Source organism: Dermacentor silvarum, chromosome 8 (assembly GCF_013339745.2).
Source record: "Dermacentor silvarum isolate Dsil-2018 chromosome 8, BIME_Dsil_1.4, whole genome shotgun sequence".
Classification (NCBI taxonomy): domain Eukaryota; kingdom Metazoa; phylum Arthropoda; class Arachnida; order Ixodida; family Ixodidae; genus Dermacentor; species Dermacentor silvarum.
Genome location: NC_051161.1, coordinates 93003593 through 93018545, shown reverse-complemented (window position 1 = coordinate 93018545; position 14953 = coordinate 93003593). Strand labels below are relative to the sequence as shown.

Genomic DNA, 14953 nt, shown 5'->3' with positions numbered 1-14953 from the left:
CTTTCTCTCTCTCTGTCTATATATATATATATTGCCACCTGTAGGTAGTGGGTCGAGGGCAAGAGTGGGTCGAGCCCAAGAGAAGAAAGAAGACCGCGCGCCCCCTTCTCTGCTCGAGCCAGCCCCGACGGTCGCGTCTTCCGAGAGCCAGCTGCTCTACGGGTTATTAAACCTTCAAGTCCACTTCTAGAGGCTCGTGACAAACTGGTGGAGGTGCGGGGTAAGCGTCCTCACGGATGTTGCAGACCCCTCCAAGGATCCGCGCTACGAATCCAGTGCCTGTCGACACTCCCGTGCATCGGGCCAGCCGCAGGATCAGGGGACTGTCCCCAGAAGTCGTCGACGCTACGGTTCCCACCACATCGACCGGTATGACCAGCGCCACCCTTCAAACCGCCCCAACCGGTACGGGAAGCACGATGTCGAACCGTTACACACTTGAGAGCCCACGGATCCCAAAGACGTTTCATGGCACAGTGTTCGAAGACGTCGAAGACTGGATGGTCGAATACGAGCGCGTGGCCTCCGTGAACGAATGGAACGACACGGAAAAACTCAGACACGTCTACTTCTACCTGGAGGATGGCGCGCGTACGTGGTTTCAGAACCGCGACGGGCAACTGCCGTCGTGGCGCGAGTTTTGTCGTCAGCTCCTGGAGACCTACACCAGTTCTGATCGCCACGAACGAGCGGAACGAGCGATTCAGGCCCGTGTCCAGTTGCCAAACGAAACTGTGACCACGTACGTCGAAGACATGACGCGCCTCTTCCGACGAGCGGATCCAAGAATGACGGAGGAGAAGAAGTTACGTCATCTGATGCGCGGGGTCAAGGAGCAACTCTTCGCTGGCCTCATACGGAGCCCTCCGAAGACGGTCGCGGAGTTCTTGTCCGAGGCCGTAACCATGGAAAAGATGCTTCTGCATCGCTCGAACTTGTATGAGCGGCAAGCGAACAGCATGTCTGCTGCTGACGTTTTCACGGCCATAGGAAGCAACGGCGACTCACTGCGAGAACTCATCCGCTCTGTAGTGCGTGAAGAGTTGCAAAAGGCCGCTGTAACACCGCAACCTACGGTAAGCTCCATAGCGAGCATTATCAAGGACGAACTGCACCAGGCGCTTCGTGATACCTTGCCTCCTGCTAACGCTGCGGCAGTACCTCCTGAATACCCTCGTGCGACCTACGCGGAAGCCCTGAAGCGCCCTGCTTCCTCTCCGCCGCTATTCGTTCGTGCTCCTCCTACGGTGTCAGTTCAGTCGGTGCAGCCGATACCGTACTACGACGCTGGGTACACGCCGCCGCCCGTTGTTCATGCCGCTCCATTTGCCCATCGTACGGAGCAAGCGGTTCACTACGTCGACGATAGACGCCCGCCCCCTCGGAAGTCGGATGTTTGGCGCACACCCGATTCGCGGCCTCTGTGCTTCCACTGCGGTGAAGCTGACCACTTGTACCGCCAGTGCCCATACCGGCGCCTTGGGATTCGCGGCTTTTCCGCATACTCGCCGCCGCCCCGATACGGCCAACGACCCCGGGACATTCAGGAATACCTGTCCCAGCAGCGCTTGCCACCGCCTGCCCGGCGGCAGTCGCGTTCGCCGTCTCCGAGACGATTTTCACCTCCGCCCCAGCGGTATTCTCCCGAGCGGTCGACCAGTCCCCGCCGGGAAAACTAACTGAAGCGATCTTTGGGGGCGAGGTCGCTGACGGTCGAAGCGCTGAAGACCTCCGACGGACGCAGTTACGGAAAGATACCGACCCGACACCACCTGCAACTGAACGAGACGACCGGCTTTCGCTCGATATACCAGTTACTGTTGACGGTTATGCCGTTAGTGCTTTAGTGGACACCGGCGCAGACTACACGATACTAAGCGGCAAAATAGCAACGCAGCTGAAGAAAGTGATCACGCCCTGGCATAACTCGCAGATTCGGACGGCTGGCGGCCACATCGTTACTCCGCTGGGCGCCTGCACGACTAGAGTTGAGATTCAAGGATCTACATTCGTAGCGAGCTGCCTTGTCTTACGCGAATGCTCCCGCGACGTTATCCTTGGGGTTGACTTCCTGCAGGAGTACGGCGCGATTATCAATCTGCAAGAGCGTCGTATCACTTTCTCTGCCGAACGAGCAATCGACGTGCAAGACGGCCGACGGCGCGACGACGTACTTCGTGTGTCTGCTGACAGTGTAACGCTTCCTCCACGTGCCAGTGTCCTCGTCGACGTCACATGCTGTGGCTTACGCGATGGCGAAGCGGTGGCCGAAAGTAACTTGGAACACCTACTGAAACAAGGTGTTTGTGTGGCTCGCAGTGTTATACAGATTCGTGCTGGTCATTCGCAATTGCTTGTTACCAACTTTAGCTACGAGCACCGACACCTGTTCCGCGGCACTTCGTTAGCGTTTGCAGACGCAATAGCAGACGTTAACAACTGTTTCACGTCAGAAGTAGTGGAGACAGCAGACACGTCTCTGGGCCATCTTGACATCAATTCTGAACTGTCCACCGATAGCCAGACAGCACTGCGCAAGCTCTTGCTTGAATTCAGGACCTGCTTCGCACATTCTTCCAAGGTACGCCAGACTTCCATCACTAAACACAGGATCATCACGTACGACGACGCACGCCCGATACACCAGCAGCCTTACCGCGTGTCGGCAAGAGAACGCCAAGCCATACGTACGCAAGTCCAAGAGATGCTTGACGATGGCGTCATCGAACCTTCCAACAGCCCGTGGTCATCTCCGGTCGTTCTTGTCAAAAAGAAAGACGGAACGCTACGCTTCTGTGTCGACTACCGCAAGCTCAACAACGTGACTAAAAAGGACGTGTACCCGCTGCCGCGTATCGACGACTCGTTAGATCGACTACGGCGCGCCCAGTACTTTTCTTCTCTCGATTTAAAAAGCGGGTACTGGCAAATCGAGGTAGACGAACGCGACCGCGAGAAAACAGCCTTTGTGACTCCAGATGGGCTCTATGAATTTCGAGTGCTTCCTTTTGGCTTGTGTTCAGCCCCGGCTACTTTCCAGCGAATGATGGACACTGTCCTTACTGGACTGAAGTGGCAGGCCTGTCTTGTGTACCTGGATGATGTGGTCATCTTCTCTGAAACGTTCGAGCAGCATCTTCACCGCCTACGGAGTGTGCTAGAAGCCATCCGATCGGCAGACCTCACACTTAAGCCCGAAAAGTGCCACTTTGGTTACGAAGAGCTCAAGTTCCTCGGTCATGTAGTAAGCGCCAAAGGGGTCCGACCCGATCCAGACAAGCTTGCCGCTGTGGCCGCGTTTCCAGCTCCTGCCGATAAGAAGGCCATCCGGCGCTTCCTGGGTTTGTGCGCCTACTATCGCCGGTTTATTAAAGGCTTTTCGAAGATAGCGGAACCCCTGACACGCCTTACAAGAGACGATACGCCATTTGTGTGGCATAATGAGCAACAGGCGGCTTTTGCTGAATTACGACAGCGCCTTCAGTCAGCACCCGTTCTTGCACATTTTGACGATGATGCTGATACTGAGGTGCATACCGACGCCAGTAGCATTGGCCTTGGCGCAGTGCTCGTCCAGCTTCAAGATGGAGTGGAAAGAGTTATAGCGTATGCCAGCCGCTCCCTGTCCCGTGCCGAGGCGAATTATTCGACTACGGAGAAGGAGTGCCTCGCGGTCGTGTGGGCGATCATCAAGTTTCGCCCCTATCTCTATGGTCGTCCCTTCAAAGTAGTGACGGACCACCATGCCCTCTGTTGGTTGGCAAGCATGCGCGACCCTTCAGGACGACTGGCACGGTGGAGCTTGCGGCTACAGGAATTTGACATCACCATCGTTTATAAGTCTGGCCGTAAGCATGAAGACGCTGACACGCTGTCCCGCGCACCCATTGATCCTGCCAGTCAGGAAACAGAGGATGATGACGGCTTCCTGGGCGCCATTAGTTCGTCGGACTTGAGCAGACGGCAGCGTGACGACGGTGAGATTCGACCGATCATCGATCATTTAGAGGGTCGCGACACAACCATACCACGCCATCTGTCCCGCTCGCTGACGTCCTTCTGTCTGCGAGATAACGTGCTGTATAAGAAGAATGCTCGTTCGACCAGCCGTGCTTACCTCCTGGTGGTTCCAAGGGACATGCGCGACGACGTCCTCTTCGCTTGCCATGACGAACCGACATCTGGTCATTTAGGCTTTTCACGAACACTCGCTAGAGTAAGCGAAATGTACTATTGGCCCGGGCTTTCGGCAAGCGTCAAACAGTACGTTAAAGGCTGTCGTGAATGCCAGCGCCGCAAGACACCATCCGTTAAACCGGCTGGCTTACTTCAGCCAATTGAAGCACCTCACACGCCTTTCGACCAAGTCGGCATGGACATTCTCGGACCGTTTCCCCTTTCTGCCGACGGCAACAAATGGGTGATCGTCGCGACTGATTATTTAACACGCTATGCTGAGACGCAGGCGATCCCACGAGCCACGGCCTCAGAGGTAGCGCACTTCTTCATGCGCCACATCGTCTTGCGTCACGGTGCTCCCTCCACTGTAATAACTGACAGAGGGACAGCATTCACAGCGCAGCTTATGGACGAGGTTTTTGAATTGAGCAACACCAGGCATCGCAAGACGACCGCGTACCATCCGCAGACCAACGGACTTACCGAGCGACTGAATAAGACGGTCACAGATATGCTCGCAATGTACATAGACGTTCAACACAAAACATGGGATCGGATCTTGCCTTACGTGACCTTCGCGTATAACACCGCCGTGCAAGAGACGACGCGCTTCACGCCCTTTCGCCTTCTCTACGGTCGCGAAGTCCAGACGATGCTGGACGCTATGCTGCCGTGTCAAGACGCTGACCTATTGACAACTGACGCCGAGGAATTTGCAGAGCGTGCTGAGGAAGCCCGGCAGCTCGCGCGGCTGCATATCGGCCAGCAGCAGCAGGCAGACGCACGACGCTACAACATCCGCCACAGGGACGTGTCCTACAACCCCGGGGACCAAGTTTGGGTGTGGACCCCCGTTCGCCGTCGTGGTCTCTGTGAAAAACTGCTGAGCCGGTATTTCGGTCCGTATAAAGTGCTCCGCCGCGTCAGTGACGTAAACTACGAAGTTGTTCCGGACACATCATCGCAGACACGGAGTAGGACACAAAGACAACCGAGCTCAGACATAGTTCATGTTGTGCGCATGAAGCCGTACATTGCGCGTCCGTAACTTTTTTGTTTTCGTTTTTTTTTTGTTCTCTCATTCCCTTCTTTGTTTCTACTTTTCATTTATCTTTGGGAGATTGCTTCTTCGTTCATTGACTGTGCCGGCGTGACGGCTACTTTTTTTTGTGTACTTTCGCTTTGCCTGCCTTCTTCGTCGTTGTCTTCTACGCCTATTTTTTTTAGCATCGAGGCGATGCTTTTGTTCGGAAGGGGGGATATTGCCACCTGTAGGTAGTGGGTCGAGGGCAAGAGTGGGTCGAGCCCAAGAGAAGATAGAAGACCGCGCGCCCCCTTCTCTGCTCGAGCCGGCCCCGACGGTCGCGTCTTCCGAGAGCCAGCTGCTCTACGGGTTATTAAACCTTCAAGTCTACTTCTAGAGGCTCGTGACAATATAAATGGAGCGAAGGGCGCGCCTCACTCTCGACCGTTCGCTGGCTGGGCGCCTCTCAAGGCGATGGCAGAAGTCGGTGAAGGCGAATGTCTGACGGCAACGGTACCCCTAGCAAGAAGTGTAATACAATCCAACCCGAGCATTACGCCTCTCGCTGGAGGTGACGTCACTGCAGTAGCTTCAACGTCATCATCAACCTGAAGACAAGAAGCGGAAGACAAGGCTGCGAAGCGAAGAGCGCGTGATGCCGAACGCAAGCGAGCGAAGCGAGCTGCCGATACCGAACTCCGTGCTCGGGAAGCCGCTGCGAAACGCCAACCCCGAGCCGAAGATCCGGAAATGTGTGCTCGATACGCCGCTGTGAGACGTCAACGGCGAGCCGAGAACGCTGAAGTTCGTGTTCGAGACGCGGCGGAGAAACGTCAACGGCGAGCCGCCGATCCTCGAGTGAAGCAGCGCGAGGCCGAGTCCAAGCGGCAACGACGACAGGCTGATCCCGCTGCCGCCCGCGCTCTCGATCGCGCCACGCAAGCGGCGCGATCCCGTTCTGCTTAAGTGATACTGCTTAAGTCGTGTAACGTGCACGATATCACTGAACTGGGAAGCAGATGGGGCGTCGGGGGCGATCTCGTAGGTGACGGGAGTCACGGCACGAAGCACTCGGTATTGGCCAGTGTAGCGAGACAGCAGTTTTTCAGACAGTCTCGCCGTTCGCTCTCTCTCCTCCCTGCGCCCCACTCTCCCGTTCGCTCGCTCGCACGTATATATAAATGGAGTGAAGCGCGCGCCTCACTCTCGACCTAACCGAAGACTAAATAAAGAGGAATCGGTCAGTTGGAGACAAATTCAAACTGGCATGTATCCCAATTTGCATATCCTCAGTAAAATACATCCTACGGCATACCCCTCGCTGCCCATGGTGCTCAGATAAAGCAACCTTATATCATGTCACCTGGGCATGTCAGGCTATCACTGCCGTACCCCCCAATACAACACCCCACAGCGGAGCGATGGGAAGAGCTGCTGGCCAGCGAGAGCCTGGACGATCAGCTAAGTCTGATTGACCGGGCCCGCAGAACGGCAGCCGCAAGCGGAGCCCTGGACTGAGGGCCCCCCACCGCAAGCCAAGAACCTCCGACCAGCCGGAGTCTCTTCGCAGCAATTTTAAGGACAATAAATAAGTTTTAACCACCACCAACCATCACTCTCGACCGTTCGCTGGCTGGTGTGTGTACAAATCCTCGTCTCGTCATTAATTTACGCCATTAAAATTACTACGCCGTGTACTCTCGGCGCAAGAAATGCATTCGCATTTCCTCACGATTCCCTTCGGGGAGGTGGGGGCAATTTTTTTAACTAGTGTGTTCGTTTCACTTCACCGACGGTCACACCGAGGAACTGTGTAAGTAGATTCTAAGCAAATTGTTACGGCCGCTACTGACGAACTGGACCGGGGACCTGAATGCAACTGTGGAGCGGTTAAAACTCGCCTGCAAGCCTCCGTCACGGAAGGTAGTACGATTTTAAAGCTGTTGAACGAGGCGCTTTTCCATGGCTTCACATAATGTAAATAAAGAAGATAATAAATGCACAGCCTCCCTCGATCTTTCTTTCTTACCAAAATGTGCTTTATTCATGATGAACAACTTTTTTTTTTTTTTTTTTACTGCATCGTCTTTACATAAATATGCCACACGCCGGCGATGTGACTGAATGTACGATCCGTTATAAATTGCTGTCTACTCTATTTTTCTAGAAATTAAGGTGAAACTAAAGTAATCTAGCACAAAATAGTTATACAAACTTACATGTCATTATGCACGCATTTGTAAGTTTCATTTAACGTTTTCTGTTGTTTTTTTCACCAGCAAACGAGCTCGTCACGCGAGGCAAGTAAATAAGCACACTCAAAAAAAGTGCCCACTGTATCAGCAGTACTGCCTCTCGATAAAGAACTCGCCAGTTCTCTTGAACGATGGTCATAAGCCTCGAAACCAACGGCAAAGGTGCGCCGTCTGGGCCTATGTGAGCCTATTAGCGGCCCAATACCGACTCCTGGGTATATTGATATTCTTGCGGGCAGCGTTGAAATTTTATTTTATATTTTGAAAGCAGAAAGCACAACTCTGGCGTCAATAAAACGTAAACGCGAACGCCGCCAAAGGAGCGCTCCCACCCGCGCGCCTGGATGGATGGATGGATGGATGAGGCTGAACCCTTTAAATCGGGCGGTGGCATACGCCACCTAGCCATGACTATTAACATAATTTGTACATGATTTGTACTTTGTGGTGGGTGAAATTTCACCCCTGCCTTGATTTTATCCACCAATCAGACAACCTCTGTTATTTCTACCCGCTTAAAGTCTATTTTGCCTTCACTGTCCCTAAACCCCAATGCTTTGAAAAAATCAGCCCCGTTTCCTTGCACTGTAGGGTTAAGCCCCTTACAGAAAAGTATGAGGTGTTCAGCCGTTTCCTCTTCTTCTCCACACGCACAGCACAACGTGTCTATACCTTGGTACTTGACTCGGTACATCTTAGTCCGCAATACTCCCGTCCTGGCTTCAAACAACAAAGAGCTTCCCCTAGAATTATCGTAGATATTTTCTTTGACAATTTCTTGCTTGAAAGTTCGGTATGTGCCCAGTGCTGATTTCGTCTGCATCCCTGTTTTCCACAGACCCCTCTCTGTTTCCTTAACCTTTTTCTTAACCGCCTGTCCAGGAGCAGTGGCGCCGCTTCGGTGGCGCGGAGAACTAGGCGCCTCACAACGATTTCGGGCGACGTGGCAGGCTGCACCAAGGAGGTTATTAAAAGAACTTCTACTCGTGCGTTTCATCGAGCGGCCGTGGCTTCGCTTTGAACAGGTCGTGGCTTTGAAAAGCGAAAACTTACTTTGTCGGCGGCACACGGAAATTGAAACCCACACCGCAAGGCGCTGCGTGCGCGCGTCGGCTTAACAAAATGCGCGTTTGTAAGCGAGGGCTAACAAATAACAGCCACAACAAAGCAAGTGCGAACGCGAAGCGATCATGCGTTTGCACCGGAGCTACAGTGTACAGTACACTGTACCCGGGCTGCGGCATTTCTCTGTATGGGCTAAACCATAGCCTCCTCTAGAAAAGTATAGAGGAGGCTATGGCTAAACAATTGCGAACATTTAAAAATAGCCACACCTGTTGAGAACCGTGCCGCCTCGCCACTTCTCCGCGCAGCAGTCGTGGCCGAGTGGTTAAGGCGATGGACTAGAAATCCATTGGGGTCTCCCCGCACAGGTTCGAATCCTGTCGACTGCGCATAATTTTTTTTTTCTTTTTTTAGGGACGGTACCAAGTGTCATGCTCATATTGTCATGTTCATGCTCATATTGCCCGAATGGAGTCACCAGAAACCCGTGTTGTCCCCGGACGCCATTGTGGTAGCGTGACACAATATTGCTAGAGCACTGCATGCACGGGCTCGGGCCTACCCTAAAACCCAGGCCGGTTAGCCATGAAGGCTTTAGCCTTCACGGCCGCATTCCGATGGTGGGGGATGCAAAAAAACGCTTGCGTGCCGTGCTTTGAAGCTAAACATTTCGACAGAATTACCTGTCTGGTTGGGAAAATTGATTAAGACTTTTAGAGATTGACTCCAATCAAATAAGGAAATTTACTAGCCCGACGTTTCGGAACCAATTCGGCTCCTTCTTCAGGGGGTATTCTTCGGAGGTGGCGGTGTGCCGCTTTTAAAAGGTCCGTCGTAACAAAGGAGAGGAAGGGGGAGAGAGCGTAAGGTGCGGAGACACTTGGCAGGGCACCTGCTCTACACAGACAAAATAGGTGGTGGGGGTGGGGAGGGGGGCTTCTTGTGTCAGTGTGCCTTCAGTATCTCTGCACGGTAGTGAAATACAGTATGCCATTATCGAATGTGTGATAGCCTGTCGACAACATTGGCTTACAATAATTTGGTATTTTTATGTTCTCTGCACAGATCCTCCTTCCTATATGCTATTGCAGTTGATATGCAATAAACACAAGTTGTTGGGCAGCACTGTGTCTGTCGGCTTCACTTCATCCTGTCTGCAGAGCTGTTCGCTTCCCTTCTAAATCAGTTCCTTTAATTTCTGTCTGCCAAATGTTCTATACTGCACAAGTAACTTCGGGTATTGTGCATGGCTCTATTCTGGCACTCTTTGTTTTTGATTTTCGTAAATCACCTACACAGCAATATCGAGTCATGAGTCGACTTTACACAGACGACTGCATCTTATAGCAGGTGATTTCTTCTCTTAGTAATCGCACGGTACTTCAAGAGCCCTTGGCCAGGTTCTGCCCCTGGTTTAACGATTAGCCTATGCATATTTATTTACAAAAAGCTGTCGTATAGCATCATTTGCGAATTATTTTGTTTTGTCGTCTACAAGCTGACGCTTACCTCACGTCTGATGGTGCCTTTTATACCAGAATACGCCACGGCTTCAACCACAAGCTTTTCGGTGAGTGCACTAACTTCAAACGCAGTTTTTTCCCCTCCGAGTTCTTGAATTTTGGGACGAGACGCCTGGTACTGTTTGCCAACTGCTGCTGCCAGATGCTGTGGGATATTAGAGGAAATTCAGTGATATTGAATACAACACTACAGTTGTAACCACCCATGTTTATTGCACTGCTTCTTTTGTTGTATTTGTATCAACTCCTGCATAGTCCTGAATAGGGCTGCAGAATTAAAAAATAAATAAAAGACATCACACTCAACCGGGCTCGCTCGAGCTCACGTCTTCATGAAATAAGACTTAGTAGGACACACCTTGACTTATGGAATCAGACTCTCTCGGACTCGAGCTCACCCGGGCTGGCAAGGACGTTTGCATAGAATGCGGTGCACAGGGAGTGGTGGTGACAAATGCAGTGTACATTTTCCTCAAATTGTTTTTCAAGGTTCCTTGGCAAAGAGCGAAGCACTGTCAGCGTGACCAACCATTTTGATAGAAGAATTAAGAGCTTCTGATGAACAAAGTGTGAGCGCTATCGAGTGGTCGCTATGGCTGAGCGCCATGTGTGTGAATGCTGCTGATTTATTGCGTAGACATGTTCGATCAGTGATACCAGCAGTCTTTATTTGAAAACTAGGATCCAATCATTCACAGCTACTTAGAGGAGGATGTGAATATTTAGTTTCCGATGTCTGGCCTGGAGTCTGGCCCCAACAGATTTTCTGATGCACTCCGGACCCTCTGGCTTAAAGGGGCCCTGAAACACTTTTCCATCTAATCATAGACTGGCCTCACTATTAGAGTATGTTGCCCCATGAATCTCAAGGCAAAAAAAGTTTTCAAATCCTCCCAACTATAATTGGAGTTACCGCGCCGATACCTGGTTTCCTCTCACTTTTCTTCTTCACTGGCAAGCTGGAAGTTACAGTAAAATCTAGTTAATACATGGTTGGCAGGGAACGTGGATCAGGTACTAAGTCATGTACTAATTAACCAACAATAGCAGATGAGTGGCTACAGAATTATCGGCCAGAAAGGAACTAAGTCTTAATTCACTCACACACGCACAAAGACAAGTTTTATTTGCGACCAGGCAGCAAAAAATCTGATTTTCACTTGCCGCTGTGGCGGCCTTGCAGCGTCAACGGCATCCTCAAACTCAGCAAGGCCATGAGCCAGTTTCTCCTTCACATCCCACTTCTCCCCAAATGCCCTCATGAGGGTCAACACACACACAGTGTCGGATACGGAAGGGCCATCATCCATTTCCACTTTGTGGATGACGCGGAAGTGCCAGAAGCTATGAAGCAGGAAACACGTCATGGCCACCATGTTTTGACCTCATCATCGGTGGCGACTGCGGTCTGTGAAAGGTCCGTGTGCTGCAATTTCACTATCTATGGTCTGTGCGCACGTTTCACTGATTCCACGCTTATATGCGCCGAAAAATGATGTAATTACAATGCACTAATCGTTTGGCATGCGGTAAGCGACTACGGCCTAAGCCAATACATTATAGTTCAATGGCGACAGAGTGGGGGATTCATCACGAATATATTAAAACCGGAATTACTTATTAAGCGGACACGTATTAATGAGGTTATACTGTACACAGTGGAGAAGCCAAGAGGGTAAAGTCCTGGTCAAAAGTTGAGTCTCGCAGTGGCAAAGGGACTCGTTAGAGCACCCTTGACGGCCGCAGTAGACTACGCTACACAGCACGCTGCTGCCATCTCGGAAGCCACGCACAGCAGACATGCAACTACGTGTAAAGGAAGGTTGAAATGGTTTTTCTGTCTTTTTGAGATTGCAGACATATATATTTTTCATTTATTTAACTCGGAATTAGCAATTATGTATTACCATGAATGTTCCCGTGAACACGAAATTAGCCAATAGCATTGGTCGGCCACCTCAAAGTTCGTACAGGTCCCGAGGCCAATAAAGCTGGCAGATCCCATGCCCTGTGGGAATCGATGTCATGCGAAGCAGTGTGCGGGGAGCCTACCAAGTTAACGAAACAACCATGAGAGCACCAAGACGTAGGCGGTTTTTCCATGACCTACATGACACGCATGTCATGACATTCACGTCATGAATCTTCAGGAGTCCCTTTAGTAACGCCTAGGAGCCCTTAAGGAGAAAGCCCCAGCCATGCTCATGACTATGACTTCAACCATCGACCTTTAGCGTTTTTCTTCACTTAGTACCGCATCCGAACCCATTCCATTGGTTTTTGAGTGTTCATCTTTTTTCGCTGAGTCGTCATTTTTGCTGAGTCATGGTAATGACTATGGCTTCTACCACCATCCTTTAGTGTTTCCTTCACTTAGTACCCATGTCAGAACTCATTTCAGTGGTTTCTGAGTGGTAATATTTTTTCGCTGAGTTCGTCATTTTTGCTTAGTCATGCTCATGACTGACTTCTACTATTATCTTTAGTGTTTCCTTCACTTTGTACCCACATTAGAACCCATTTCAGTGGTTCTTGAACGTTAGTTTTTTTGCTGCATCATTTTCATTTTAGGCGGCTGTTTTATGACCTACATGACAGGCATGTCATGACCTATCATTTATGTTCGTCATACACTGCTGTCATACTATGCCAATTTTGATATCTGCCAAGTTAAAGAAATGACCATGAGAGCACCAAGACGTAGGCAGCTGTTTCATGACCTACACGACACACGTCATGATATTCATGTCATGACCTATCATTTATATTCGTCATACACTGTTGTCCTCGTACACCAATTTTGGTAAATACCAAGTTAATGATAAGACCATGAGAGCACCAAGACGTAGGCGACTAGATAGATAGATAGATACTGTCAAAGTGGCAAAAGTTCGCCAAGAAATGCTTCGCATTTAAAATGCAAGGATATTCAATGACATTCAAGGCCTTCTCAAAGCTCTTTCAATAGTGCAGAGCGGCATATCATGTAGCAATTTCTTACTATAACAATGTTTCTAAAACACTATAATCAAATCTTAGACATACCTAATGTAGTTGGTAAAATCGGCTCTTTACTTCGTCATGTTGAAATTGAACCTTTTACACAAATAAGTACATTCGCTGACGTATCTTTCTGGCACAGAAGGGCCTGTAAAACTTTAGCATTATCGCGCAGCTCGGAAAAAAAAACAAAAAATTTCACTGACGAAAAAAATCCATCTGCCACAGCTTCAACTAGCGATTATGCTCGGGATGCAATCGTCCGTGCTGACCATGCTCGCCAATTTGCGCGTGCTCTTTTGCAAGTGTCTCAAGACAAACAGAAACTCCGCTATGACCTCCGTCACCGTGATGTCCATTTCGTACCTGGCACCCTCGTGTTGCTTTGGACACCATCTCGTAAAGTTGGCCTTTGCGAAAAACTGCTCTCCTGTAACACAGGCCCATATCGCGTGCTCCACTAAGTGACCGATGTCACCTATGAAATTGTTCTAGCCACGGCCACTACGTCCTCCGCTGTGACAACAGGTGACAGTTGCCCACGTCACCTGACTCAAGCCCTACAAGTCTCCACATACCTTAGATATTTAACAGCACCCTGACGGCACTTTTGCCACCGGAGGGGGGGAGGTAGTATCCCGATACCATTGACAGATGCGCAAGAGACGAGCTGCCGCAAGAAAGACGAAGTGTCTGGGTTCTTGGTACGAGCGAGTGTCTGCGTGGTGGTCCGACTATAGTGTAAATAGCGTGTAAATAGCCTCTTTTGTCTGTGTCTTTCCACACATAACATCTTTACATCGACGGTATGAAAAAAAGCCTGTGAAGCTTACACGTCCACTCCACTGCCGTGGCAGATAGTGTCTCCCACAGTGGGGTGATGCTATCAGCCATCTTGGTTTGCCCCCACAGCAGATTACCTAAGGCATGAGAGCTGCTTTGAAAAAAAGAAAAAGAAAAGCAAACTGCTGCATCCGTTTTCGTGCCATGGACCAGCTGCAGCAGGACTTCGCCGCATCGCCAGCCTGGCACACCTTTCTCCTGTCTCCCTTTCCTGCTATGCTATATTCTTCTCCGAGCACAAATAGCCAACCCCAAGAGCATGCCACACTAAGCGTAGCTTCGACTGGTAACACCACTGGATTTTACGGGAATAAGTGTTCTAAAATATTACGAACACTGTCGTATAAACTTGCAGACTCACACTTATATAGTTGAGCAAGGCAGATTGACCGACTGCATCACGCAACTTTAACGTAGCGAGAACGCGTACGGCGTGGCAGCGGAGTCCTCCAGTTGATGTCACACGTGAGAGGGCGCCACTCAAGCTTCTCTGTGCTAATAGACGAAATGAAGTCTTTCTTCTCCTGCACTACCTTTTTTTCTCCTGTTCAGAATTACTATTATGGCATGTTTGCGTATGTCAGATAACCTACAAATTCGACTGGTATAAAAAGGGGCTTTGTGTGCAAGGGATGTGTGTTATGCTGTTAGAGAATTCTCTTGCTTATATATGAAACATTTCACTGCCCACATCTATTGAAAAACAAAGCACTTTGTGCTTGCCTTCAATGGCCAACTGGAATAACAGTTCACACACCGTAGGAATCGTGTGACGGTTTCAAATGTAGATTTTCATTAGTGATACCACATACCTCCTGCAGGGCTGCATCTTCTGCTAAAGAGCTGCTGAAGTTACTGTTACAGTAATTTCTGGACCTACCGGCACTTCAGCTTTGCTGCAAAATGTGTAGGTTGGCATACTCAAGAGTGAACTTCATTGCTCATTAGTGAGGTTAGACCGTGTGATGTTGTATACATTTTTGTAAACAAATGTAGCAAAATGAAAGGCTTTACGAATGGCATGGCAGTCCAACGCTGTGCTCCCTTCAGCTATGTGCAAGGTA

General features: G+C 50.2%; 1 protein-coding gene and 1 non-coding gene across 2 annotated transcripts in view; both read left to right on the top strand.

Moving 5' to 3' along the window:
* Positions 1 to 14953, top strand: part of LOC119462752 (uncharacterized) — a 351136-nt gene that overhangs the window by 92789 nt on the left and 243394 nt on the right. The window lies entirely within an intron of this gene.
* On the top strand, positions 8831 to 8912 carry Trnas-aga (transfer RNA serine (anticodon AGA)). Its single transcript has one exon. It is a non-coding gene; the product is annotated as a tRNA-Ser (tRNA).